The sequence below is a fragment of the Physeter macrocephalus genome, chromosome 4, assembly GCF_002837175.3.
Source record: "Physeter macrocephalus isolate SW-GA chromosome 4, ASM283717v5, whole genome shotgun sequence".
NCBI classification, from domain to species: Eukaryota; Metazoa; Chordata; class Mammalia; order Artiodactyla; family Physeteridae; genus Physeter; species Physeter macrocephalus.
The window spans coordinates 41,518,127-41,543,869 of NC_041217.1; the positions used below are offsets into that span (position 1 = coordinate 41,518,127).

The 25,743-nt window shown below is 40.3% G+C and overlaps 1 long non-coding RNA gene across 1 annotated transcript in view; it reads left to right on the plus strand.

Annotated features, from left to right (window-relative positions):
• The window catches only part of LOC114486149 (uncharacterized), a 73,843-nt gene extending 50,036 nt beyond the window's left edge, over positions 1 to 23,807 (plus strand). The window contains exon 3 of the long non-coding RNA XR_003679431.1: positions 22,136 to 23,807. This is a non-coding gene — a long non-coding RNA (uncharacterized lncRNA). The remainder of the gene's footprint in view (positions 1 to 22,135) is intronic.
• Positions 23,808 to 25,743: the final 1,936 nt, after the last annotated feature.

Genomic DNA, 25,743 nt, shown 5'->3' on the forward strand with positions numbered 1-25,743 from the left:
GCACAGGGAGATCAGCTAGGTGGTTTGTGACCACCTAGAGGGGTGGGATAGGGAGGGTGGGAGGAAGGGAGATGCAAGAAGGAAGAGATATGGGAACATATGTATATGTATAACTGATTCACTTTGTTATAAAGCAGAAACTAACACACCATTGTAAAGCAATTATACTCCAATAAAGATGTTAAAAAAACAAACAACAATGAACAAACAAAGATGTTACCAGAAAACTACTAGAGCTCATCAATAAATTTGGTAAAGTCTCAGGATACAAAATTAATTCACAGAAATCTCTTGCATTCCTATACACTAACAACGAAAGATCAGAAAGAGATTAAGGAAACAATCCCATTTACCATCGCATCAAAAAGAATAAAATACTTAGGAATAAACCTACCTAAGGAGGCAAAAGACCTGTACTCAGAAAACTGTAAGGTACTGATGAAAGAAATCAAAGATGACACATAGATGGAGAGATATACCACGTTCTTGGACTGGAAGAATCAATATTATGAAAATAACTATACTGCCCAAAGCAATCTACAGATTCAATACAATCCCTACCAAATTGCCAAGGGCATTTTTCACCGAATTAGACCAAAAAATTTTACCTTTTGTATGGAAACACAAAAGACCCCGAATAGTGAAAGAAATCTTGAGAAAGAAGAAGGAAGCTGGAGGAATCAGGCTCCCTCACTTCAGACTACACTACAAAGCTATGGTATTCAAAAGAGCACACTACTGGCACAAAAATAGAAATATAGATCAATGGAATGGGATAGAAAGTTCAGAGATAAACCCATGCACCTATGGCCACCTAGTATATGACAAAGGAGGCAAGAATATACAATGGAGCAAAGACAGCCTCTTCAATAAGTGGTGCTGGGAAAACTGGACTGCTGCATGTAAAAGAATAAAATTAGAACACTCCCTAACACCATACACAAAAATAAACTCAAAATAGATAAAGACCTAAATGTAAGGCTGGATACTATAAAACTCTTAGAGGAAAATGGAGGCAGAACACTCTTTGACATAAATCACAGCAAGATCTTTTTCAATCCACCACTAGAGTAATGAAAATAAAAACAAAAATAAGAAAAGGGATCTAATTAAACTTAAAAGCTTTTGCACAGCCAAGAAAACCATAAACAAAATGAAAAGACAGCCCTCATAATGGGAGACAGTATATGCAAATGAAGCAATTGACAAGGGATTAATTTCCTATACATACAAACAGTTTATGCAGCTCAGTGTCAAAAAAACGAACAACCCAATAAGAAATGGGTGGAAAACCTAAATAGACATTTCACCAAAGAAGACATACAGATGGCCAACAGGCACATGAAAAGATGCTTAACATCACTAATTATTAGAGAAATGCCAATCAAAACTACAAAAGGTATCACCTCACACCAGTCAGAATGGCCATCATCATAAATCTACAAACAATAAATGCTAGAGAGGGTGTGGAGAAAAAGGAACCTTCCTACACTGTTGGTGTAAATGTAAATTGGTAGAGCCACTATGGAGAACAGTATGGAGGTTCCTTACAAAACTAAAACTAGAACTACCATATGACCCAGCAATCCCACTCCTAGGCATATATCCAGAAAGAAACATAATTCGAAAGGATGCATGTACCTCGATGTTCATTGCAGAACTATTTACAATAGCCTAGACATGAAGGCAAAATAAATGCCCATTGACAGAGGAATGGATAAAGAAGATGTGGTACATATATACAATGCAATATTATTCAGACTTAAAAAGGAACAAAATAGTGCCATTTGCAGAGACATGGATGGACCTAGAGACTGTCATACAGAGTGAAGTAAGCCAAAAGGGAAAAATAAATATTGTATAATATCGCTTATATGTGGAATCTAGAAAATGGTACAGATGAACTTATTTGCAAAGCACAAGTAGAGTCACAGATGTAGAGAACAACTTATGGTTACCAAGGCAGGGAAAGGGGGTGGGATGAATAGACAGATGGGGATTGACATATATATCTATGTAAAATAGGTAACTAATTAGAATCTACTGTATAGTACAAGGAACTCTACTCAATGCCCTGTGGTGACCTGAATGGGAAGGAAATCTAAAAAAGAGTGGAGATACGTATACATACATCTGATTCACTTTGCTGCACAGCAGAAACTAACACAACATTGTAAAGCAACTATACTCCAATAAAAAATCAAAATAAAATAAAATAAAAGCTATTTATGACAAACGCACAGTACTGTTTTTACTCAACAGTAAAAACCTGAAAGCCCTCCTGCTAAAATCTAGAACAAGACAGTGATGCCCACTCTCACCACTTCTTTTCAACATAGTATTGGAAGTCCTAGCCACAGCCAACAGACAAGAAAAATAAATAAAATGTATCCAAATTGGAAGGAAAGAGGTAAAATTGTCATTATATGCAGGTGACATGATACTATATATAGAAAACCCTAAAGATTCCACACAAAAACCACTAGAATTGATCAATGAATTCAGGAAGGTAGCAGGATACAAGATTAACATACAGAAATCAGTTCCATTTCTTTACAGTAACAGTGAAATATCAGAAAGAGAATGTAAAAAAAAAAAAAGGGCTTCCCTGGTGGCGCAGTGGTTGAGAATCCACCTGCTGATGCAGGGGACACGGGTCATGCCCCGGTCCAGGAAGATCCCATATGCCGCAAAGCAGCTAGGCCTGTGAGCCATGGCTGCTGAGCCTGCGCGTCCGGAGCCTGTGCTCTGCAACGGGAGAGGCCACAATAGTGAGAGGCCCACGTACCGCAAAAAAAAAAAAAAAAAAAAAAAAAAAAAAACCTTTTAAAATTGCACTAAAACAAATACTTAGGAATAAACCTGACCAAGGAGGTGAAAGAGTTATATGCTGAGAACTGTAAAACATGAATAAAGGAAACTAAAGATGATTCAAAGAAATGGAAAGATATTCTGTGCTCTTGGATTGGAAAAATTAATATTGTTAAAATGGCCACACTAACCAAAGCATTATACAGATTTAATGTGACCCCTATCAAATTACCCATGACATTTTTCACAGAACTAGAAAAAATAATCCTGAAATTTATATGGAACCATAGGAGACCCAGAATTGCTAAAGCAATCCTGAGGAAAAAGAACAAAGCATAACCCTCCCAGACTTCAGACAATAGTACAAAGCTACAGTAATCAAAACAGTGTGGTATTGGCACTAAAACAGATATACAGATCAATAGAACAGGATAGAGAGCCTAGAAATAAACCCATACACCTATGGATAATTAATCTTTGACAAAATAGGCAAGAATATACAATAAGGAAAAGAGAGTATCTTCAGCAAGTCGTGCTGGGAAATCTGGACAGTTGCATGTAAATTAATGAAGTGAGACCACACCCTCACACCATACACAAAATGGCTTAAAGACTTAAACATATGATAAGACACCATAAAACTCCTAGAAGAGAACTTAGGCAAAACATTCTCTTATATAAATTGTACCAATGTTTTCTTAGGTCAGTCTCCCAAGGCAATAGAAATAAAAACAAAAATAAACAAATGGGACCTAATCAAATTTACAAGCTTTTGCACAGCAAAGTAAACCATAAACAAAACAAAAAGACAAGATATGGAATGGGAGAAAACATTTGCAAACAATGCAATTGACAAGGGCTTAATTTCCAAAATATACAGACAGCTCATACAACTCAACAAAAACAAAAAAACAAACAACCCAATGGAAAAATAGGCAGAAGACCTAAATAGACGTTTCTCCAAACAAGACATACAGATGGCCAATAGGCACATGAAAAGATGCCCAACATTTCTAATGATTAGAGAAACGCAAATCAAAACTACAATGAGGTACCACCTCATACCAGTCAAAATGGCCATTTTTTAAAAGTCTACAAATAACAAATGCTAGAGAGGGTGTGGAGATAAGTAGTAGTATTGCCACCTACACTGTTGGTGGCAATGTAAGTTGGTACAGCCACTATGGAAAACAGTATGGAAGTTCCTCAGAAAACTAAAAATAGATTCACCATATGATCCAGCAATCCCACTCCTGGGTATATATCCAGACGAACCTATAGTTTGAAAAGATACATGCACTATTCACAATAGCCAAGACACGGAAACAACCAAAATGTCCATCAATAGATGAATGGATAATGAATATGTGGTACATGTATATGAGTGAATACTACTCAACCATGAAAAAGAATTAAATAATGCCATTTGCAGTAACATGGATGCAAGTAGAGGTTATCATACTAAGTGAAGTAAGTCAAAAAGAGAAAGACAAATACCATATGATATCACTTATATGTGGAATCTAAAATATGACATAAATGAACTTATCTCCAAAGCAGAATCAGGTTCACAGACATAGACAACAGACCTGTGGTTGCCAAGGGGGTGGGATGGAGGAGGGCTAAACTGGGAGTTTGGGGTTAGTAGATGTAAACAATTACATATAGAATAGATGGACAGCAAGTTCCTACCGTATAGCACAGGGAACTACGTTCAATATCCTTGGATAAACCATAATGGAAAAGAATATAAAAAAGAACCTATATCTGTATATATTAGTCACTTTGCTGTACAGCAGAAATTAACACAACATTGTAAATCAACTACACTTCAAAAAAAAAAAGAAAACAGACTGAAAATCGATGTGTTAAGCTTTGAACTTAAGAAATTCAAATCACCTCACACTCATACATGTCAGAGTGGCTATCACCAAAATGACCACAGATAACAAATACTGGCGAGGATGTGGAGAAAAGGGAACCTAGAACACTGTTAGTGGGAATGTAAATTTTTGCTGCCACTATGTAAAACAGTATGGAGGCTCCTCAAAAAACTAAAAACAGAACTATCACATTATTCAGCAATTCTACTCTGGGTATGTGTCAGAAGAAAACAAACAAAAAAACAAATCTGAAAAGATATATGTACTCCAATGTTCACAGCAGCATTATTTACAATAGCCAAGATATGGAAGCAACTTAAATGTCCATCAGCAGATGAATGGATAAAAAATATGTCATATATATATACAATGGAATATTACTCATCCATAAAAAAGAATGAAATTTTGCCATTTGCAACAACATGAATGGTCCTGGAAGACATTATTCTTAATGAAATAAGTCAGAAAAATACAAATACTCTATGTTATCACTTATATGTAGGATCTAAAAAATGAAGCAACAAATGAATATAACAAAACAGAAATAGACTCACAGATATAGAGAACAAACTAGTGGTTACCAGTGGGGGAAAGAAAGGGGGAGAGGCAAGAGAGGGGTAAGGGATTAAGAGGTACCAACTACTATGTATAAAACAAATAAGATACAAGGATATAATGTACAGCACAGGGAATACAGCAAATTTTTACAAAAACTTTAAATGGAGTATAAATTATAAAAATATTTCATCACTATGCTGTACACCCAAAACTAATATAATATTGTAAATCAACTATACTTTAAAAATAAATAAAAGAAATTCAAGAAAGAACAATAGATTAAGCTCAAAGAAATTGAAGGAAGAAAATGATAAGAACCAGAATTAATAAAATAGAAAACAATACAGAGGATCAATAATATCAAATTTTGTTTTTTGAAAAGTCTAATAAAACTGCTGAAACTCTGGCAAGAATGATCAAGTGAAAAAAAGAAGACACAACTCAAAAATATCAGGAATGTAAAGGGAGGACACAAATTTACATAGGCTACAAGGGCTTTAAGAAGATAATAAGAGGGGGCTTCCCTGGTGGCGCAGTGGTTGAGAATCTGCCTGCTAATGCAGGGGACACGGGTTCGAGCCCTGGTCTGGGAAGATCCCACATGCCGCGGAGCAACTAGGCCTGTGAGCCACAACTACTGAGCCTGCACGTCTGGAGCCTGTGCTCTGCAACAAGAGAGGCCGTGATAGTGAGAAGCCCTCACACCGCGATGAAGAGTGGCCCCTGCTTGCCACAACTAGAGAAAGCCCATGCACAGAAACGAAGACCCAACACAGCCAAAAATAAATAAATAAACAAATGTGGGGTTTTAAATAGCTGTTAAGAGTAGAACCTCATGTTAAAAAAAAGAAGATAATAAGATAATATTAAGAAAAATTTTGTGCCAAATATTTGAAAATTTAGGTGAAATGGAAAATGTTCTAAAAAATAATAATAACTTAGCAAAACTAACTCAAGAAGAAAAAAATCTGAATAGTCTTTTAGCAAGTAAATAAATTGAGTCAGTAGTTCTACAAAAAATTCAAGAATTAAGTAATTCCAATCTTACAAAAACTCTTCCAGAAATATAAACAACGAAAAATTGTGAACTCATTTTATGAACCTAGAATAATCTTAATACCAAAACTAGATTTTAAAGAAGCATGAGAACAGAATTTTAGGCCATTTTGTTTATTAACATACATGCAAAATCTAAACAAAATATTAGCAACCAGATAGAGCAACATGTAAAAATGTACTACATCTTGACAGAGATGGGTTAATTCTAGAAATAAAAGTTGTCTTATAATTTTTTAAAAAAGTTAATTAATACAATTCACCACATTAACAGACTAAAGGAGAAAAATCATCTTACTTGCTGCTGAAAAAAGCATTTGATTGATTCTCCATTCATGATAAAAACTCTCAGCAAACTAGAAGCAGAAGGAAATTGATAAAAGATAGCTTTTTAAAACTCACAGTGAACATTACTCTTAATGGTAAATACTTGAAATCTTCTCTACAAGACCAAGCACAAGAGGAGAATGTACATTATCATCCCACTGACCTGGAAGTTTTAAGCAAGACACAGAGGAGGGAAAGAAGAAAAGGAAGAGAGAGAGAAAAAGTTATAAGATTTAATAAGGAGGAACCAAAATTGTTATTTTTCACAGGTGATAAGATCATCTATTGGCAAATCCTAAGAAATCCACAGATAAATGATTAGTATAAATACAAGCATTTTGCAAGGTTACTGGCCAAAAAAAAAATCAATATACAAAGATCAATTTCACTTAATTTTATTTCCATGAACCAGCAAAAACAGATAAAGAATATAACCTTTAAAACTATAGCCATTTAAAATAACACCAAAATATAAGTAACTAGGAATAAATCTAACAAAAGACTGCACGATTTTTATGAAGAAATATTTAAAACTTTATTGAAAAACATTAAAGGAAAATTATTATTTCATGTAACAAACACTTGTGCAGAACCCGCTGCATGTCAAGTAATTCTAATGCTTTACAATTATTAACCTAATAAATCCTCATAACCACTCCTATGAGAAAGGGACTTTTATTATAATCATCCCATTTACAGTTAAGGAAACTAGAAAATATCACAAAGTTACAAATCCACTGAGTGACAGAGGTAGGATTTGAACCAAAGCAACTTGGCTATAGAATCTTGTATTAGGTTATCTTTCTTGGTGAACAAAATAAATGGAGAGAGACATCCTATTTATGGTTTAGAATACAGAAAATATAAATATGCCAGTTCTCCTCAAAATTATAAAGATGCCAAATTCTCCTCAAAATTATTTTATAGTTTCAATGCAATTCCAATCAAAATTCCAAGAGATGCCATTGTGGTTCAGGTGCAGCATCCAACCAGGTTTTGAAGTTCACCTGCAGTGCAGGGGGCAAATCAGATAACTGCTGTGACCCATGTAGAAGCCAAGGACTGGGCTGTCCCATTTATTAAGCACCTACTATATTCTAGTCACTGCTCTAGACACTAGGATACAGTGATGACCAAGACAGACAAGGTACTTGCTCTCATTGAGTTTTTCATCTAAGAGGGAATATATGTCTACCTCTGAAAAAATAATTGGCATCAGATTACTCCTCACACTGAGAACTTTAAAAGCTGGATAAAAGTGTTTGAAGGTGCAAAGCTGGCAGCCAGGACTTGAAGAGCCAAGATCCAAAGAAAAGGGAAATGTGCTCCATTGAGCCCAACATTCTAAAGACAATTTTCAATCAAGACAAACGTGCCCAAATTGCACACATGTGAGGAAAAGCTTCAAGAAAGCAAGTAGAAAACAATAAATGCTGGAGAGGGTGTGGAGAAAAGGGAACCCTCTTGCACTGTTGGTGGGAATGTAAATTGATACAGCCACTATGGAGAACAGTATGGAGGTTCCTTGAAAAACTAAAAATAGAACTACCATACCACCCAGCAATCCCACTACTAGGCATATACCCTGAGAAAACCATAATTCAAAAAGAGTCATGTACCACAATGTTCATTGCAGCTCTATTTACAATAGCCAGGAGGTGGAACCAACCTAAGTGTTCACTGACAGATGAATGGATAAAGAAGATGTGGCACATATATACAATGGAATATTACTCAGCCATAAAAAGAAACTAAATTTAGTTATTTGTCCTGAGGTAGATGAACCTAGAGTCTGTCATAAAAAATGAGGTAAGTCAGAAAGAGAAAAAAAAATACCATATGCTAACACATATTTACAGAATCTTAAAAAAAAAAAAAAGTGGTTCTGAAGAACCTAGGGGCAGGATGGGAATAAAGACACAGACATAAAGAATGTACTTGAGGACACAGGGAGTAGGAAGAGTAAGATGGGATGTAGTGAGATAGTGATATGTACATACATACACTACCAAATGAAGCAGCCGCATAGCACAGGGAGATCAGCTCGGTGCTTTGTGACCACCTAGAGGGGTGGTATCCCACCCCTCTAGGTGGTCACAAAGGGAGGGTAGGAGGGAGGGAGATACAAGAGGGAAGTGATATGGGGATATATGTATATGTATAGCTGATTCACTTTGTTATACAGTAGAAACTAACACACCATTGTAAAGCAATTATACTCCAATAAAGATGTTAAAAAATAAAATAAAAAGCAAAAAAAAAAAAAAAAAAGAAAGCAAGTAGAAACTTTTGGTAATGCTTATGGATCAGGGAAGACAAAATTAGAGTTCAGGGCCCCAGGCTTTCAGTTTAGCCACCAGATAGCCTAGAAGTAAGGATAACATGGAAACAGATAAGTCTCAATTGGATCAAGTTAATCTGATCATAACCTACCACAAGACAATTAAAGCCTTACTTGGAGGAAGTTAACATCATTGAGAGCTTCTACAGTTTCTGAGAAAAACAATATCCAGCAAATAATTGAAAATTGACAACATAAGAAAGATTAAAATCCAAGAAAAAAAAGACTTCTCCCTCCAAAAGAAAACACACATAGGTGATTCAGATTTTTTATTTACCAGATACAGACTTTAAAATAATTATGATTAATGTATTTAAGAAAATAATTTGAATTGAATGGAAATCCTGGGACTGAAAAATACAATACCATAAATTAAGAATTCATTTGATGAGTTTAACAGCAGATTAGACAAAGCAAAAGAGAGTATTGGTAAATTGGAAGATGAAGCAATAGAAAATATTCAGATTAAAATACATACCCCCAGAAGGGTGGAAAATGTGTGAGACATATAGTACATAGTTAAAATCCCAACATATATGTAATTGGAGTGCCAGAGGAAAGGGAAAAGAATAAGACAGATGCAGTATATGAAGAGATACTTCACACAGAAGTATTCCAAATCTTAGAATATTTCAAAATGAAGCCACAGACTGAAGAACATCCATAAAACCACCCTCCTCCCCCAAATCTAAATATAACATAGTAAACTAGAGAAACAAAACCAAAGAGAATATGTTAAAAGGAGGCAGAGTAAAAACAAACATTGTTTCAAAGGAGCAACTATAATACAATTAGTGAACTTTTCAAGAGGAACAATGAAAGCCAGATGACAATGGAATGACATCTTTAAAGTGTGGAAAACAAATAACCATACGTAGCATTTTATAAACAGCCAAAATAACCTTGGAGTGACATCAGCAAGATGGCAGAGTAAGAGATAGCAGCACTTTTCTCCCAACAAATAACAGACAGCTATCTACAAAAAAAAAAATAGCTCTGGGAGGGCCCAAGGGTCCAGTTAAGAACTACAGCAACACCGTGGAACAAAAAACAAAGATAATCTTCCACACCAGAAGATTATTAGGGGATTGGCTTGGCTGAGATGTCTGGTGATGACTAGGAATAAAGAAGAAGGGAAGAAGCTATAAGTATCAGTGTCATCACAGTTCCCAGTGGCCTGCTCTATGGAGAACTCTGGAAGCCTTTGTCACTAAGGACCTCAACAGCTCCCATGACAGCTGCAGGCTCCCCACAACTTGCACAACAGAGGACCCTGTAGTGTTCATTGTCACAGATCTCAGAGGCCTGCTCCACAGATGACATGGACAGCTTTCACCACTGAGGTAACCAACAGCTTCACATCACATACAAAACTCAGTTTTCAGACAAAGAGACCTAATGTAAAGGTTAAACAATAAAATTTCTGGAAGAAAACAGAAAAGAGTACCTTCATGACCTTGCAGTAGGCAAATATTTCTTAAATAGGAACTAAAAGCATTAACTCTAAGGAAAAGAAGTGGAAAGGCATCTTAAGAGAGTGAAAAGGCAAACCAGAGTGGGAAAAGATATTTGTAATACATATATCTGACAAAGGACTCCTACCGAGAATATGAGGAGCCCTTAAACCCCTACAATCAATAAGAAAATGACAAACAATCCAATGGAAACATGGGCAAAATACTTGAAAAGGAATTTCACAAATGAAGAAATCTGAATAGCCAAAAAAAACCTCAAAAAAATATTCATTAGTCATCAGGGATATGCAAATTTTAACCACAAGAAATGCCATTTTGTTCCCTCCAGATAAACAAACAAACAAACAAAAATTAAGTCTGAAAATATCATCATTAGTGGAAGTATAAACTGGTGCAAATACCCTGGAAAACAGTTTTTACATTATCTAACAAGGTTTAAGATGCATATACTCTGCGAGCCAGCAGTTCTATTTCTATGTATATAGCCTAGAGCAACTCTTCCACACATGCATCAGCAGACATGAAGAAGATATTCATTGTAGCATAGTATTCAGTACTCTCAAACTGGGAAAAAAATAGTTTCTATCAGCAACAGAATTGAGAAGTTAGTTGTGATGTATTCACACAATGGAATTCTGCACTACAAAGAAAAGAAAATGAATTGCAGTACACATAACACAGATGAAAGAAGTTAGTCACAAGAGAAGATGTACACTTTGATTCCACTGATAAAGTATTCAGAAACACATAAAATCAAACATTATGCCATTTAGGGATTAAAAACATGATAAAACTGTAAAGAAAACCAAAAGAATTATAAGCACAAAATTAATGATGAGGGTTACCTCAGATTAAGGAGGGAATGGATGAGATCAGGGAGGCATTCAAAGGCAATGCAGTCATGTTTTCTTTTTTAAACTGGATGGTGGGAATACAAGTGTTTGTTAAATTGTTTTTATACTGTATACCTTATAAATAAATATTAATTTATAATTAGTAAATTTTGATACAATTAAAACTGTCTTTTATGTAAATTATATATTTACATATAAATATATGTAAAATATAAATCTTTAATACAGATTTCTGATCATGTGGCTCATGATGGAAAAAACATGGCTGCCTCTGTACCAGGTTTCGCTAAGGAGCAGACCACAGTTGTTGACATTGTCTCCAGGAAGGCCCTGTTGAAATGCTCTTCCTGAGAAGAGGGAATGTTCTAACCATTCTGTTTATATAGAATATAACACTGGCTCAGGCTGCCATAACAAAATACCATAGACTGGGTGGCTTAAATAGCAGAAATTTATTTTCTCACAGTTCTGGAAGCTGGAAGTCCAAGATTAGGGTGCCAGCATGGTCAGATTCTGGTGAAGACTCTCTTCCTGGCTTGCAGACATCTGCCTTCTTGCTCTGGTCATATGGCCTTTTTTTGGTGCATGCAGAGAGAAAACAAGTTCTCTGGTACCTCTTCTTAGAAGGGCACTAATCCACTCATGAGGGTCCCACCCTCATGACCTCATCTAATATTTCCTCCCAAAGGCCCCACCTCCAAATATCATCACATTATCATATCATTCACATATGAATTTGGGGGGGACAAAACATTCACTCCATAACATATGGTCACCCAGATTAGCTAATTATCACTTTGGCAGGTAGAGAGGGGCTGAGGCACAGAGGCCTTATGCAGAATATGTGTCTTTAGGGGTAGGGAATGAGAGTGAAGAAAGATCCCAAGGTCTCTCACCTTATTCCCTCCAACAAGGTTGAGGGCTTGCTTAGATCTAGGGACTTAGAAAGCCATTGCTTCTGAGTCCCTTTGCCTTGGGTGATACCTGTCTCACAGTCCCCTCACGTTTTCTGTGCACATTCCATCTGCCTTGCAGCTGCTGGTCCTGCCTGGCCAAGGGTTGAGGAGGGAGTATACTGTTTCCATGCAATTTCCTTAAACGGGCACTTCCTTCTTAAGAGAACTGTTCCCCAGAGATTTCCTCAATATTTGCAATGACAGAAAGTCCACACACAGGCTTGGGGTTGGGGAAGAAGGCACAAAAGGGAAGAGATTTAAATTCCAAAGCAGAGAAAATTAAAATCCTGCCAGAAGCAGAATAAGATGGGGAAGGATAGGGAAGCTTCTGCTTTTGGTCTCAGTATTGGGGTTTCAGAGAACAGATGGCTAGGGGTTATTTATAACTTATAACAGGCAGAGCTGAGATCTGTGAAATGCCAGTGGCTTGGCTGCCAATGGATGAAGCCAGGGTAAGGACTGAGACCTCCACAGGACTCCTAGAATGTGGGTTTTGGTATATTTGGGGAGGGGGTGTTCCACCATGGAAAGGTTATGGAGCCTGAGCTCCATCCTCCAGGTTAGGTGGGAAGCCCTCCCAAGAATCGCTGCTTTTAGGAATAATAATAGTCCCACTAATAATAATAACTAACATGTTATTAGCTGACTGGGTGCCAGGCACTAAGGTAAGTGCATTTATTTGTAAAATGAGAAAACTGAGGCTTGGCGAGAGTAAGTAACCATCCTAAGACCTCATAGCTGTAAGTAGTGAAGCTCTCTGTGTGGCACCCTGGCTTGTGTGGGAGGGGGGAGAGGCAAAGGGTATAGATATCTTCCCCTGTCACATCAGCCCTTAGCGACCTAAAGAGGCAAGATCACAGGGATAGAAATCTGGACCACGAACTTTGATGGGGGTGGGGAAGGGGACAGGGAACTGGCAGACCCAGGAGAGGTGCAGAAGGGCAGCTCTGAACAGTGCATGTGTGTGTGTATATCCAGGTGATCACCCAGATAAAGGCAGTGTGATTATAAGTAGAAGACATTAAATGCTTATTAAATAAATAAATCCTGGCTTTTGAGGACAAGGCAGGCAGGGGCTGAAGTCCAATAGGGCTTATTCCACTCTGCCATCTGTCACCTCAGGCAGGCCACTTCCTCCTCTCTAGTTCTCAGTCTTTCCTCTAAAACAAGACAGTTGGTCTAAGATTCTTCCCAGCTCTGATTATCTATACATCTATGATTTCACTGTATTAGCAAATGTGGGGAAGAGGAGTGTTGGGGATATCGGAGGTCAAAAGTCAAGATCTTGGCTATCAACCTCCAAGGCCAAGAACCAAGCCTTGGCAAGAACAGCCAGAAAGAGCAAAGCAAAAGGAAGACAAGTCAGGAGGTGCCATCTGTTCCATGTGGCAGGGAGTGAGGTGCCATGAGCACCACTGATCATGCCAACATCCACTCCCAGGGCTATGCACTGGTGCCAGGCATGCCCGCCAATTGGTGGATAGAATGCTCCCAAATTCATGACTCCAGGCGCAAGGCTGTCTGTCTCAGAATAAACAAAGCGCCAGGCAACTTGATGCAGCTCATCTACTCCTCAGAATACAACAATCCTTTTTAAGGTCAAGGTGTCGGGCTTCTTGCCTCTATTAGTCTACAATTCTATGTCCCTCTGAACATCTTCATTTTTTTTTCCCAAAGGGCATCAGTAACATCCAAGGGGCCAGGAATTCACCCCAGGTCACAAAGCACATGGGCCATGATGTTCAGGTCAACCCAGAGGAGAAATGACCCTGAACTCTCACTCTGTGCCATAGAAGGGACTTGCTTTGATGACGTGGGCTCCATTGTTTAGCTCAGCTAATTAGTAAGCATGTAGTGTACAGCCACCATGTGCACTTGCTGGGTACCTACTACATACACAATCTGAAGAGGAGTTGGTTACCAAGGTCATCCAAGGCCTGAGTCTGAGGTAGCAGACCATAATGGAAAAGACTGTCTACTGAATTTGAGGTTGGTCAGGCTGGGTTCTAATCCTGCATCTATCCTCAGTTAGTACCATTAGAAAATTTCTTAACTAGAACTCGCAGTCTGAAAATTGTAAGATACCTACTTCAAAGAATCATTGTAGAGACAAAATAGTTAATGAGACATTGTAGAGACAAAACAGTGCCTGGCAAACAGGAAAGTCCTAAATGATGATGTAGCTGTTGATGATGACATGGTGACGACGGTCACATTGTCCCCCCTTAGTCAATCCTACTTCAGGCTCAGGGTACTTCCCTGACTATCCAACACCCACTGGGTGATACTAGATTGAGAATGCAGCTGGCTATGGGTTCAGGAATACAAGAAAACATATCCCTTCACTCCTGGACCAGGAAGCATGAGAACCTCACTAGCAAACAAAGGAAACTCACTTTCAGAAATCTGGATACAGTCAAGAAAGATGAGAAAGACAACTGGAGACTTTGGAAGCCAGACACAGGTTTGTGAAAGAAGCCCTATTAAGAGACCAGGGATGGAGGAACAGGTTGAGGGAAGGGCAGGTGCCTGAGATCCTATCCCAGTCTGGTCCCCTGACCCACCTCCCAAGACCTCAACTTCCCCATCTATAAATGCAGAAAAGCAAACTATAGGCTGAAGTGAACTATGGCTAGAAATTTGAAGTCAGGGCTATGTCTCCACCATTAAGGAGCCAAGATGGGGTGAGGACATGGAACATATGAGCTGGTGAATGTTTTGATGTGTGAATTCCATGGGTGGTCTGCGAGCGTGAGGCTTGGAACTTTAGGAATGGAAACAGCCTGCTGAGGAAAAGTCCCTAGACCCAGGAAGCAAGTTTAACCCAGCTACACATTTACTTCCAGGAGGCCACATGCTTTCAGAGGCAGAAAAGCAAATGGGTCCTGCTTTGGGCTGGCCCAAGCTCCCACAAAGAGGGGAATGCAGAGAGGCAATATGGCTCAGGGAAAATACTCCAGGCACCACGATCTGGAGAGTGGAATGCAGTGTTCCCACAGCTCGCTATGCAGGGAACGCAGCAGATGGAACTGCCCTGACTTGGGGAAATATTTGGTTCCTTGGCTCACACTGACTTACTGTAGAGGATTGTGAGGAGGGCCTGGAGACAGACTAACAAAAGAAAAGGTCAGGAAAGGGAAAGCCAGGAAGCTGTGCAGAAGTTTCCTAAGATCCTTCCAGAGGCCTTGAGCAGGTAGTGACAAAAGGTCAAACTGGATGGGACCTTCCAGAACACCAAATCTAATTCTTTTATTTTACAGATTGGGAAACTAAGGCCCCTAGAGAAGTCAGCATAGAACAATTGAAAGAGGCTGTGGAGTCAGGGAAACAAACTCACAGCTTAAAAGCTATGTGATTTAGTACAAATTTCTTAACTTCTCTGAGCCTTAGATTTCTTCTTTGTAAAGGACTGTGTCACTTGTAAGAAGTGAGTGAGGTAATGTATGTAGACCACTTAGCATAGTGGCCAACTCACAGTAGAGACTCAGTAAATATTAGCTTCTGTTTCTCAAGGTCACATTGGGGTTAACAGCAGACCTAGGACTAGAGTATAGATGTCCTGACTCTTGACCCAATGAGTTACACATTCTACCATCCAGCTACAGAAAAGTGTCGAAGACAAAACATGCCTGTGATGTGCCGTTAGAGATGGGGTAGGGAGGGGATGAAGCGATGTTAGAAGGGATTTTCTCATGACCAAAGAATGGGAATGTATTACCAAAGGTTCCATTTTGGGAACTTATTTAAGTGTGTGCTTGGAATGGATTAAAGGCTGCGAGTGAAATAAATGTCATCTTGATGACCTGTTTGGCTCACAGATGCAAGAATCAACTTATCAGAGGCAGGGCTGGTTATACTGTTCTCTAAACCTCCCAAAAGAAAGGAAATGAATATGCAATCATTCATTCAACAAACATTTATTGAGTACATGATATGCTTAGAGAAACAGGGTTTCTAGTTACCATTTTGCCTATAAGGAAATGAAAGTTCCAAGATATTAAATGAGTAAAAAGTCATACAGCTAGCAAGTGTCAGGGCTAGGATTCAATGCCATCTTGATCTGATCTTTGCCCTGCACCACATTGCATCCCCTGTCTTCTGATAGAGAGAAAGGAGTAAGATTGTGTCTGGGGCTGACATCCTCAGAATGGTGTGCATGGACAGAAGGTCTAGGGAGAACACCCGGCTTGCCCCTTCCTAAGAGCAGAAGTAGTCGTTGATGGCTGCCTTGTGACCTTGTCCCTGGAGCTGCTCAGCACGCTCTGGGGGCCACCCTGCCCTGGGTAGGAATCTCTATCTAGGATCCCATGGCTTTCTCACCAGGATCAGACATCTCCCAGGACCACTCTCCAAGACAACGTCACTGCCCAGGAGCACCACTGGGACTGACATATTCACACTCAGAGTGATTAGGGGCAGGCAAAGAAGGAAACTCAGGCACAGACACAGTTCCTGTGTGAAGAGGGAGACATCAAGTAGCTCTCACTCTTTAGGGAGATTCAGCCCCTTTCCCCAGAGAGCTCCCAGGAGGATAGAGTGATTGAATAGACACTACTTCTGCTCTTAGAGAGCTCCCAGTTTGATGGGGGACACACAGACAAAGGTAGGTTCAATAATAATCATGGAGCTAAAGCTTACTGAGTACATACTACATGAAAAGCATTCATATAAATATGAACTCATTTAATCCAAACAACAACTTTATGAGAGAGGTCTTATTTTTATCCTTATTAAACAGATGAAGAAATGGAGGTACAGAGAGGTCAAGCCACTTACACAGCTAGAAAGTGATAATGCTAGGATTAAAACCCAGGCAGTCTGGCTCAGGGGTCTCTCAAATAAAAGAGAAAGAAAAAGCAAGCCCCTAGGCAGTGCTGGACAGTCTGGGGATACTCTGACTACTGGTGATTCCAGGTGACCAGCAACAGTGGTTCTGGTCCAAGAAGGCTGCCTCAGGAGCATGGGCAGTCTTAAGGCTTGTTTGGAGCTTAGGGCCCAGGGATAAGGGTCAGAAAGCAGGCCTGGGGCAGAAAGCAGGCCTGCTGAGATTAGGAAGCCAGAAGTGAGGGCAGTGAAGGTGAGACTCCTAGAGGAGGAAGACCAGGAAGTCTTGTGAAGAGTTTAGATAGAGCACCTGAGAAAGGCCCATGAGCCTGCCATGGAGAGAGCTGGCTAGGGAGAGAGGAGCCCCAAAACAGAGAGGAATTGGGGCTGGGAAGAACACAAGGAAACATCCAATGGGAGATTTTCCATAGGGAAGGTTCTTGAGCACCAAGCTCAGCTAGCTGAGCCACATACTCCCCTACCCCCAAGCCCAACAGGGCTCTCTGGGGCACCCATCTCAAATGCTCTAACTAGTTGACTGTTAAATAACATACTGATCATGAGCTGGGCATTGGCATTAGAGAGATATGAGTTTCTGGTCCTAACTTTACAACTCACCAGCTGCCTACCCTCTCTGAATTCTGGGTCCTCATCTGCAAAATGGTGGTAATAGTAACTTTAAGGAATTATTGCGAGGATTAAATGAATTACAGGTTATCTAGCACTTAGCATAGGGCCTGGAAGAAAGAGCTCAATAAGTAATGACCCATGAGTTATTTAAAAGTTTAATTTCCAAATATTTGGGGGGTTTTCTAGAAATTTCTGTTGTTGATTTCTAATTTAATCACACTGTGGTCAGAGCACATGCTCTTTATTATCAATATTTTTAAATTTACTGAGACTTGTTTTGTGGTCTAGCATATCACAACCTTGTGCAGCTATTGTTGGGTGGAATATCCTACTAATGTCAATTGGCAAAATTGATTGCTAAAGTTGTTTAAGTCTTCTATTTCCATGTTGATTTTATCCACTTGTTCTATGAATTACTGAGAGAGGATTTTTGAAGTCTCTAGCTAAAATTTTGGATTTGTCTCTTTCTCCCTTCAGTTTTATCTTTATGTATTTTGTTTATGCATTAATTTCTGCTTTATGTATTTTAAAGGTCTGTTATTAGGTACATATACATTTAAGATTAACATGTTTTACTGATAAATTGAGCCCTTTATCATTATATAATGTATCCCTTTATGCCAAGTAATATTTTGTTCTGAAACCTACTTTTTCTGATATTAATATAGCCACTCCAGGGTTCTTATGATTAGTGTTCTCATGGTATATATTTTTCTATCATTTTACTCTCAACCTATCTGTGTATTTGTGTCATTAGTTTCTTCTAGACAGCCTATATTTGGATCTTATTTTTTTTAACCTAGTTGATTTATATTTAATGCAATTATAGATATGGTTGGGTGTAAAAAAAATCTACCATCTGCTAATTGTTTTCAATTTATCCTATCACTCTGATCCTTTTTGCCTCTTTTCCTGTCTTCTTCCAGATTAACTGAGTATTTTTTAATATTCCAATTTATCTCCAGTATTGACTTATTAGCTATAGCTCTATGTTTTATTTTTTAGTAGTTGCTCTAGTCTTGACAATATTCTTCTTTAACTTATTACAGGCTACTTTCAGATAATATTATACCACTTCACATATAAGTAAGAACCCTACAACAACAGTATACTTCTTTTCCCACCTCCCATTCTCTGTGTTATTGTTGTCATATATTTTATTTTTATGTTATAAACCCTACAGTACATTGTTATTATTTTTGCTTTAAATAGACAACTATCTTTCAAAGAAATTTTTTAATGAGGGAGGGAAAGTCTTTTTATATTTACCCACATGTTTACCACTTCTGATGTTCTTCATTCCTTTATGTAGATGCAAGTTTCAATTTTGTATCATTTTCCTTCTGCCTAAAGAACTTCCTTTAACGTTTATTATAGTGAATATCTCCTGATGATAAATTCTGCCAGCTCATCTTTGTTTGAAAAAAAGTCTTTATTTCACCTTCATTCTTGAAATATATTTTTTGTTGGGTATAGAATCCTTGTTTGATAGATTTTCTGTTCTTTCAGCACTTTAAAGATGTTGTTCTACTATCTTCTGTCCCTCATAGTATCTAATGATAAATCAGCAGCTTTTAAAAATCTTTGTTCCTCTCTACATAATGTGCCTCTTTTTCTCTAACTGCTTTAAAAATTTTCTCTTTATCACTGATTTTCAGAAGTTTGATTATGGTGTTCCTTGGTGTGGTTTTCTTTCTTTTTATCCTTTCTGGGGTTCATTAAGTGACTTAGATTTGTGAGTTCATAGTTTCCATCAAATCTGTAAAAATTTTAGTCATTATTTCTTCTAATATTTTTCTGTCCCTTTCTGGGACTTCAATTACATGTCTGTTAGTCCACTTGATATTGTCCCACATGTCAGTGAAGCTCTTTTTTAAATATTTTTTCTCTATGTTTCATTTTTGATTTTTCCTATTGCTTTGTATACAGATTCAATGAACTCTTTCCCTGCAATGTCTAATCTGCTATTAATCTGTTATGAACTGAATGTTTGTATTCACCCCCCTCCCAATTCATATGTTGAAACCCTAATCCCTCAATTTAATCAATGTAATTGTATTGATATTTGAAGATGGGGCAGAGAGTTAATTAGGTCATGAGGGTGGGGGCCTCGTCTGATGGGATTATTACCCTTATAAGAAGAAACACCAGAGAGCTTGATCTCTCTTTCTTTGCACCAGGGAAAGGTCATGTGAGCACACAGCATGAAGGCAACCATCTGCAAATCAGGAAGAGAGCTCTTACCAGAACCCAAACATGCTAGTACCCTGATTACAGACTTCTAGCCTCCAGAGCTGTGAGAAAATAAAATTCTGTTTAAGCCATCCAGTCTATGGTATTTTGTTATGGCAGCCAAAGCAGACTAATACATAATCCTATCCAGGGAAATTTTGATTTCTTTTTATATCTTCTATTTCTCTCTTCATTATGCTCATGTTTTTCTTTAAGTCCTTAAGCTTATTGAGCATATTTATAATAGCTCTTTTAATGTCCATATCTGCTAATTCTGTCATCTCTATCATTTCTGGGTCAATTGACTATTTCAATTTACTAGTTTTTCTCCTGATTGTAAGTCACATTTGTTTCTGCTTCTTTGCTGCCTACTAACTTTTGACTGAATAACTGACATTGTGAATTTTATATAACTGAGTGTTGAATTTTATCATATTCCTTTGAAGAGTGTTGGACTTTGTTCTGGCAGGAAGTTAAATTAGTTCAACCCTTTGCTTGAGGCTTATTTTTAAACTTTTAAAAAGCAGATCTAGAGTACCTTTTACTTTATTTTACTAATAAGGTGTGACTGTTTTGTGAGGTTCTTGCTAAAACTAGTGGAAGTTCAAACAATTCCTGGCTTTACGTGAAGCTAGGAATTGTTAAGATACAGAGGAGAACAGAGGTTGAGGGGCTTTTGACTAATTGGATTTGGAAGGATAAGAGATAGAGAGGAACTACTGGGTGGTGGCATTAGTCATCTACAGTAAATAGGTGGCAAAACCACTATGGTTGACAAGGAAGACATTACTCATCATCCCCATTTTAAAGATAGAAAAATGAATCCCAGAGGGGAAGAGATTTGCCTCAAACCATACAGCCTGGGACATGGCAGAAGTGATCCTATCCACTACAGCTGGCCACCTGACTTCCTATCCCACAAGGCTCCCTCCATATCAGTCTAGAGCCTTGGCCACCCCTGCAGGAACCTAGGAAAAGCTGGGTGCCTGAGTTCCAGAGAGAGGAATGCAGGGAGGGTCTTATAGCACATTCTGGGAAGAGGTGGCTATTGGGAGAGGTATTGGGGAGGAGAAGACAGAGCTGGGAGAAAAGCAAAGGCACCTCCACCCAGTCAGCAGCTGCTCCCAAATATGTCACAACTTGTCAAAGAGGCAGAAATAGAAGCTGTCCAGGGAGTAGAAGGGGGGTGGGGTGGCATGCTAGGGCTCTCGGCCCACAGGGAGGGCAGAATTGAGAGGCTGGAAGGGAAGAGGGACAGGATGGGGGGGTGCTGTTCAGAGATGAGTGTGACAAATACATGCCAGGCAGTTCTAGGTAGGCTGAAATGGGTCCAGAGAACATTCCAGTTGCCTTTCAGTGAGATTAAATATGGGATCAGAAGAGGAGATGGGAAGGGACAAAATATCCAAGGAAACCTGCCCTCTCTGATCCTATGAGTTCACCTTCAGAGCTAGGTCTGATTCAAACAACACTCAAAACAGCCTTCCTACCCCTGACCCCAGGAGCACTTCCTCCAGCGCCACATGCTGAGTCAGAAAAAGAATGTCACCTCTCAAAGAGCTGTTTGAATCATTCAATCCAGCATCTTGATTTACAAACAGGGGAGTTGAGAACCAGAGAGGAGAAATGACAGTAATATGCCCTGACTCCTTATCCAGGGTTTCTTCTTCCTCTTTCCCTGAACTTTCTCACAGTATTTGTCTCAACCAGGAACTGAAGTTCCAGCCCTCATAGGGATTTCATAAGAAATCCTCACCCATATTTCCAAAGGCCCTCAGGTTCACACTGCCACACACTCTCCTAAGCTCTGGTCTGGTTATTTAAAAAACTAGCTCTGTGCTTTGTATCTACCAATCACCTCTCCGTGACCCTAACTTCCCGAGGACCTATCCCCTTCCACCTCCAGACCTGCACTTCCCCACCCCAAGGCCAGAGATTCTTGATGAATGAGCCTGGCTCTGAGCTCCAGATTCCAGGCAGGGACGGATTTCCCAGCGGTTATTTGATGCTCAGTTCTCAATGGAAACAATGTGTGGCCTCTGGAGGCCTGGAGCCCTCCCCTCCCCCTCATCTCTCCACCCTGGCTCCCATCTGCCTCTAAACCTCTCCTCCTGTCTCAAGCCCTCAGGATTCCCCCTGGTCTCCCCAGCCTATTGTCTCTCACCCTTCTCTTGTGTCTTCTTTTCAGGTCTCCATCACTACCTCTCCTGATGTCTCTCTGAACGCTCCATTTGAAACCTAGAGCACCTCTAATTCCCTCACTGCCTCCCACCTGTGGCCTCAGGCTCACCTGGAAAGCATGTACTCACCTGCAGCACCCTTCTTCACCTGTCAGCCTCAGAGAGGGAGAGGAGGCACCTTCATTCAGCCCCGAGGCCTAAGAGGCAGTCCAAGAGCCTAGGTAGTCCAAGAGCCAACACTCTTCACACTTCTGACATTAGTGCTCTGTGCACCCAGTATGTAGAAGGAAGAAGGTGCACTAGTTGATCCTTAGACTACCTTACACCTCTGACATTCTATGATTCTGTGATCTGTTCTCACCCTGCTACAAAGCCCCACAAATAATGCTGATTTGCATGACATGTTCTTGCATCTAGGTCCTATTGAAATGTACATGCCTTCCAGCCAGCCACCTCCCACCTGGTCCTCATCCATAATACCAGAGAACTAGCCTAGGCAAACAAAATGTGGGGCCTGTTTGGAGAAGCCAAAGGCTCCCACTCTTCCAGAACCTTCTCCTTGATCCTCTATACCTAGGCGTGTGAGACTCTGGGATGGGAAACTTGCTTTGATGTGAGTCAAGCAAACTAGCAGCCCAGGTCAGCCCCCCTGTGAGGTCAGTAGGGACTGGAAGATGCTGGGAGTCGGAGGGTTGGGACTGGGTATGCAGCAGATGTGGAAGGATAGAGTCAGGAGCAGATGAAGGGGATCTCTGAGCATTTTGAAATCCAAGCACTACCATGCAAATGAGTTCAGCCCAGCATGCAAATAGACAGAATCAAGTTGAGACAGTCAGTGGGGGGACACAAACAACCTGGCCCTGGAGCCCCAGCCAGGGATAAGGGCTTCCTCTGGAGGGAGCAGGACTGCTGGAGGAGGAGGCTACAGTCAGAGCAGGGGGCCCTGAGTGCCCAAGCCAGCAGGGGTGGGGATTAAGGCCTGACGCCCTGCTGTCAAGTTAGAGCTGATGGATCACCACTGGTGGCAGAGCACAAAGGCTGTTCTGTGCTTGGCACCAATGTGTTCCCATCCATCAGAGGGCAGTTTTCATGGGGTGGAGGAATATGCAGGGGGAGCCTCTAGGGGCAGCTTTTCCTCAGCTCAGTTCTAAGAGAGGAACAAGGAGAGAAAAAGGTCAATCGCTCCATTAGGGTTCTGAGGTGAGAGACACCTGGGCCACCCTATCGTCTCAGTCCTGGAAGGGTCTGTGCCTCACAGCTGGGACTTGACATAGTCCCCATGCCACTTACTTAGACAGACATACACAAACACATCCATAGACAGGGATTCATTGAAACCTAGACACACAAGGTCACCCCTAACCTCCCAGTCCTGCCCTCACATTTGGTCAGAGGCAAATGTCACACAGACCTAAGGCCAAACTCACACCCAAACTGAGGGCAGGGACTGATCTTATTTACTGCTCTTGCCTATGTCCAGTCATGCCCGGGGAATAATAGAGAGTGGGCTCTCAGGAAATTGAGTTGAGCAGAGAAAGGAGTAAATGAATAAATTCCTTCTCTGGATTATATTAGCACTTTTTCTAGCCTACTCTATTATCACCTACTTTGTATAATCATCTTCCTCACTCAACTGTGAGCACGCGGAAAGACCACATCTTATTCACATCAGTGACTCTCACACCCAGCACAAGGTGCACAATACCTGTTCCTTGAATGAAAGAGTGAATGAATAAATATATACACACATGGGGTGGGGCCAGTTTTCCCTGTTGTTTTGGTCCCCCAGAGGCAATGAAGACAGCCAGGGAAATAGCCTGAGAGAGAGGCCAGGAGTGGAGAAGGGGACAAAGCAAGTAAGGGGACTAATGTTTTGGAGGTGTTTCCATGTGCCAGGTGCCCTTTCATCAATACAACAACCACTCCCCTATAATACACATGTACCATCCCTTTACCAGCCGAAACATACCTCCTCTCCCAGTTGAATCCATCCTCTTGCCTCTGAGTGGCTTGTTCAGGTCTTCAGCACTTCACTCCTGGGTCATTGTCATGGTCTTCTGTGCCATCTCCTTGCCTCAGATTTCAAGTCCCTCCATTCTGCCTAGGTGGGCCTCCTCTCGTCTTTGCAGGTTTGTCCAATCATCCACTTACCTGAACCCTGAGTTCCATACAAACCCATCTACCCAATTCTCCCTTCACTCTCCTGTCCTCTTCTCATCCAAATCCTACCTTTTCTCCAAGAGCCAGCCCAGGGCTCTCCTCCCCTTCCAGCCTTCGGTGATTTTGATTATCTGTAAACTTCAACACTCATTTGATGAACCCACTCATTTACAATTGGTCGTGGCCCCCATGTTTACTGCTGAATTAAAATAGCTCCCTCTTGCATTGTAATTTAACATTCACACAGTGTCCAAACTCACCAACTAGAGAGTAAGATCCTAGAAATAATCACAGAACAAGCCCAGTTCTCCGGCTTCCATTTTTAGAGGATGTGGGCACATTGTTTAGGGGTGAGGCAGACTGGATCCCAAAAGGAAAAAATAGTGCAATTTCTGGGTTTCTATAGTAACTTCAACATCCCTTTTTTTCTCAGCGCTCAGAGGATTAGAGTGTAAACTGAGACAAGGGTTTTCTTTTATTTTTTCTTTTCTTGATGGGATGTATGTTAGAAATAGAGATTCTTCTTCAGCCTATCTGGTCTGACTCAAAGCAAGGTTTACAACCCACAGCCCCCAGGCTGCCACTTTGTATCACAGTGGTAAGGCCAAAAACCAAATTAAGACCTTGCTCCTCCCCCTCAAAATGCTTGGGTTTTTTAAAAAAATTGTCCAGTTATGTCCCCTCCTCATCTCTGTTCCTTACCCCAAAAGGACACCAGCATTTTCCTGGCTCCTCACCACAGACAATGAGATGGAGGAAAGCTGGGTTTTTCAAGCTCCATTCAGATCTCACCTTCCCTGTGAAGTCTTCCCTGAGTCCCTAGCACAGTTCCTCTTCTTCTTGTTATCCTTGCCACTGGTTGGAACTTATAACATCAGCCTCATCTGTCTTAGGAAGAGGAATCAGACTTAGTCCAGAGTGTCCTAGGGAAAAAATTGGGACCACAGGATAGAAGATAGTAGAGGGAGCATATTGCAGTTCAAAACCCAGAAGGCCTCCCTGAACATCAGTGGAATGGGCTGCCTTGTGAGGACAGCAGATGTCGGACAATGGCCACCTGGGAAGGGGATTTGGGCATCAGGGGTTGGGTAGAACCAGGTAACCAGCAGGGTCTACTAGATGGTAAGGTCCTCAAGGGTAGAGACCCTGCCTTGAGCATCCCTGTAATCCTTCAGTCCCAAGATTGAGCCTTGTTCACTGCTGATTTCTGAGGCCCACCTACTATATTGGGACCACGGTCCTCTCAGACCCCAAAGCTTCTGCTGAGAGATGTCCGTGGACTGAGAAGCCCGAAGATTAAGTAGTCCCTCCTCCACCTGATATTTGAGATCTGCATGATATATATAAAGCTGATGGCTCAGAAGGGAAAACCAGAACAACCAAGCCAAGTGGTCAAGGAGAGGGCATATTTAAACTGAGTTTGAAGGTCTCTGCTTTCTCTCCTTTCTACCCCACC